The sequence below is a fragment of the Dufourea novaeangliae genome, unplaced genomic scaffold, assembly GCF_001272555.1.
Source record: "Dufourea novaeangliae isolate 0120121106 unplaced genomic scaffold, ASM127255v1 scaffold383, whole genome shotgun sequence".
Classification (NCBI taxonomy): Eukaryota; Metazoa; Arthropoda; class Insecta; order Hymenoptera; family Halictidae; genus Dufourea; species Dufourea novaeangliae.
The window spans coordinates 1667-6096 of NW_015374253.1; the positions used below are offsets into that span (position 1 = coordinate 1667).

The 4430-nt window shown below is 45.2% G+C and overlaps 1 pseudogene; it reads left to right on the forward strand.

Moving 5' to 3' along the window:
• Window positions 1–1627: 1627 nt before the first annotated feature.
• LOC107192628 lies at window positions 1628–3475 on the forward strand (annotated as a pseudogene).
• Window positions 3476–4430: the final 955 nt, after the last annotated feature.

Sequence of the window (4430 nt, forward strand, 5' to 3'; positions counted from 1 at the left end):
CAAATCGATCGTCGGAACTGGGTATAGGGGCGAAAGACTAATCGAACCATCTAGTAGCTGGTTCCCTCCGAAGTTTCCCTCAGGATAGCTGGCACTCGCTCGTTCCTACGTTGAACGCATGCGAGTCTCATCTGGTAAAGCGAATGATTAGAGGCCTTGGGGCCGAAACGACCTCAACCTATTCTCAAACTTTAAATGGGTGAGATCTCTGGCTTGCTTGAATATCATATGAAGCCACGAGATTTTGGATCAGAGTGCCAAGTGGGCCAATTTTGGTAAGCAGAACTGGCGCTGTGGGATGAACCAAACGCAGAGTTAAGGCGCCTAAGTCGACGCTTATGGGATACCATGAAAGGCGTTGGTTGCTTAAGACAGCAGGACGGTGGCCATGAAAGTCGGAATCCGCTAAGGAGTGTGTAACAACTCACCTGCCGAAGCAACTAGCCCTGAAAATGGATGGCGCTGAAGCGTCGCGCCTATACTCCTCCGTCAGCGGCAAGTGAGGAGAGACGTGTCATGAGCCATGAAGCCCTGACGAGTAGGAGGGTCGCGGCGGTGTGCGCAGAAGGGTCTGGGCGTGAGCCTGCCTGGAGCCGCCGTCGGTGCAGAATTTGGTGGTAGTAGCAAATACTCCAGCGATGCCCTGGAGGACTGACGTGGAGAAGGGTTTCGTGTGTCCTAAAACAAATGTTTTGTGTACAAGACACACACCCGTTGGGCGAAAGGGTATCCGGTTTCTATTCCGGAACCCGGCAGCGGAACCGCATACCATTCGGGCCCTCGTAAGTGTGTTCGTCGGGGTAACCCAAACTGACCTGGAGACACCGTCGGGAGATCCGGGGAGAGTTTTCTTTTCTCTATAAGCGTGTTCGAGTTCCCTGGAAACCTCTAGCAGGGAGATAGGGTTTGGAACGCGAAGAGCACCTCAGTTGCGGCGGTGTCCGGATCTTCCCCTCGGACCTTGAAAATCCAGGAGAGGGCCACGTGGAGGTGTCGCGCCGGTTCGTACCCATATCCGCAGCGGGTCTCCAAGGTAAAGAGCCTCTAGTCGATAGATTAATGTAGGTAAGGGAAGTAGGCAAATTGGATCCGTAACTTCGGAATAAGGATTGGCTCTGAGGAGCGGGGCGTGTCGGTCTTGGTCGGGAAGCGGGTCTGGCTGACGTGCCGGGCCTGGGCGAGGTGAACGGCTTCGGCCTGGATCCGAGCTCGGTCCCGTGCCTTGGTCTCCCGCGGATCTTCCTTGCTGCGAGGCTTCTGCAATAGCGGTCGCCCTCTTCGGCCGCCTTTCAACGCTCAGCTCAGAACTGGCACGGACTAGGGGAATCCGACTGTCTAATTAAAACAAAGCATTGCGATGGCCCCCGCGGGTGTTGACGCAATGTGATTTTTGCCCAGTGCTCTGAATATCAACATGAAGAAATTAAAAAAAGCGCGGGTAAACGGCGGGAGTAACTATGACTCTCTTTTGGAGTACGTCGCTGTTCAGCTTCAGTGCACCACATACCGTCCTGAATCGAGGGGAAAGTTAAGGATTATAATTCGAAGTTTTCATATCAAGTGCCTTAAATTAATCAGATACAGTGTCGTTACGGGGAAATAATTGTCCGAGCGTTATTGTGCGAAAATGTCGAGATTAAGTCATGTCGGAGCAGGAATACAAGAACTTTTGTTCTCGAACAAAGAAGCGTCTGCCAGTGAGCACAGTATCTGGAGTATAGTCTCTCGAGTGTATCTGTTTCTCAAGATAAAAATTTTCGCGTGTCAAAACATGCAGAGAATAGTCTCAAAGTCATAGAAAAGTATTTACATAAACAACAATTAACAGACGTCATCTTAATTGCCGGAAACAATCGTTTCCCAGCACATCGCTTAGTACTTAGTGCAAGTTCAGAATATTTTGCTGCAATGTTTACTAGTTCTCTCAGAGAATCGGCTCAAAATGAAGTTGAATTAATGGAAGTAAATGGGGATGCATTATGGGCTTTGGTCTGTTATTGTTATACAGGCTGTTTTAGAATTAAGGGAGGAGGATAGTGTAGAAACTCTTTTAGCAACAGCATGTTTACTACAACTCAATCCAGTTGTTAAGGCTTGCTGTCAATTTCTCTTAGAAAGCAACTCCATCCAAGTAACTGTCTAGGAATAAGAATGTTTGCAGATACACAGGGTTGTACAGATTTATTAGAATATGCTCATGCATATACAACCAAACACTTTATGGAAGTCACGAGAAATCAAGAATTTTTATTACTACCTGCTAATGAAGTTGTCAAATTGTTAGAATCGGAAGATCTCAATATACCTTCAGAAGAAACTATTTTTCATGCACTTATGACATGGTTGGAATATCATCCAGAAAATAGACAAAAAGAAGCAAGCAGACTGCTAAGTCTTGTAAAACTACCTCTGTTGTCCCCTGGATTTATAGCAGACAATATTGAGAGTAATGAAATGTTCAAAGATCAAAGAGTGGCACAAGAGTTAGTCATGGAAGCATTAAAATATCATCTTCTGCCAGAGCATAGACCATTACTTCAATCAGGACGTACAAAGCCTTAGGAAAGCAACTGTAGGTCACATGTTAGCTGTTGGAGGAATGGATGCTAATAAGGGTGCTACTTCTATAGATGCATTTTCCTTGCGTGATAATGCTTGGAAACCAATAGCCACGATGAGCGGTAGGAGACTTCAGTTTGGTGCTGCTATAGTAGATAAGAAACTAATAGTTGCCGGCGGAAGGGATGGATTAAAAACATTGAGTATAGTCCGAATGTTTCGATTTTTCCACTTTAACGTGGAACACACTATCTCCTATGAATGTTCATCGTCACGGATTAGGGGTGGCTGTATTAGGTGGACTTTTGTACGCTGTTGGCGGTCATGATGGTTGGAGTTTCCTTGACACAGTAGAAAGATGGGATCCATCTACGCGACAATGGAGCTCCGTTTCGCCTATGTCGATACAGAGATCTACAGTTGGTGTTACTGTATTAAACGATAAATTATATGCTGTAGGTGGAAGAGATATCGGTTAGTGTTTAAATACTGTAGAATGTTATGACCCACATACAAAATAAATGGACTCCTTGTGCTCCAATGTCAAAACAAACGGGATGGAGTGGATCTGGGAGTAGTATAGTAAATGGGTGTCTGTACGCATTGGGGAGGTCATGACGCGCCAGCCACTAATCCCAATGCCAGCAGATTTAATTGTGTTGAAAGGTATGACCCTAAAACAGACACGTGGACAATGATAGCGCCAATGAGTGTCCCTCGGGAGGCAGTTGGTGTTTGTGTACTAGGCGACAGGCTTATGGCAGTGGGAGGCTATGATGGCCAACAATATCTCACACTTGTTGAAGCATATGATCCTCATCTTAATGAATGGGAACCTGTTGCTCCTTCAAAAGCTGGACGAGCAGGTTCGCCATGTGTTGTTGTAAAAAATGTACCTGGTTTCGGGTTTGATTAGTGATATAATCATACACATCTTTAAGTATGGATTGTAAAAACGAAACAAATCTTTTAAACATTATTTTTTACATGAAAAAATGAATTCATGAATGTTGCAATTATGTGATTTGAAAACAGCGATGTTTCATATTTAGTAGATAGTAATGTCTGTATTACGTTTGTGTTGCACTGCCGTAAATTTGTATATATTTGTACTTACATTTTTTGTATGGACAAATTGAAGTATTACACATATAAGAATGAGGCGACTGTAGAGTAACATGCTAGTTTTAAGAATTTTTTAATAAAATCTTTTTATTATATTTTTTACTCACACCTTTGTACAGGTGACAGTATATCTTTATAAACACATGATATGAAGGTATGCGTGTGATGAGAAAACAAGTAGTAGTAAAGTATGTAAGATCAAATTTATTTTTCGCGTCGAGATACTGTTTTTATACGTATCCATATATATTTTGTGAACATACTTTTTTCAAATAAATAAAATAAATCATTTTAAAGGCGGGGGAGTAACTATGACTCTCTTAAAACACCTGAGCGAGTTGTGGTTACTAGGAGCGGTGATGCGTCTTATAGACTTCCAGTAAGGTCCGTCAGCCTCTCCCGATCAAGTGATGCTCCCACCTCCCATAGGTACCCGCTGGGCAACGTCGTCGGCATAGCCACTTAAATACGGACAGCGGCTAAGGGATGCATTGCGACTCGTGGCCCCCAGGGGTTGCCAGCCCCTTCGGGTCCAAATTGTGTTGGCCCAAAAAAAAGGATGGACACCACCGGGGGGAGCCCACTGGCACTCCTCGGCCAACACACCCCCTCTCACCGGGACCGAGCTCGGGTAATCCCCCTACCCAGCCGGTTACTTGGATGTGCGAGTTTCCAGGATGCAGACGGTCATTCGGTACCAAGATCGGACGAGGACTGCACATGAGGAAGGCGCACCCGGATTGGAC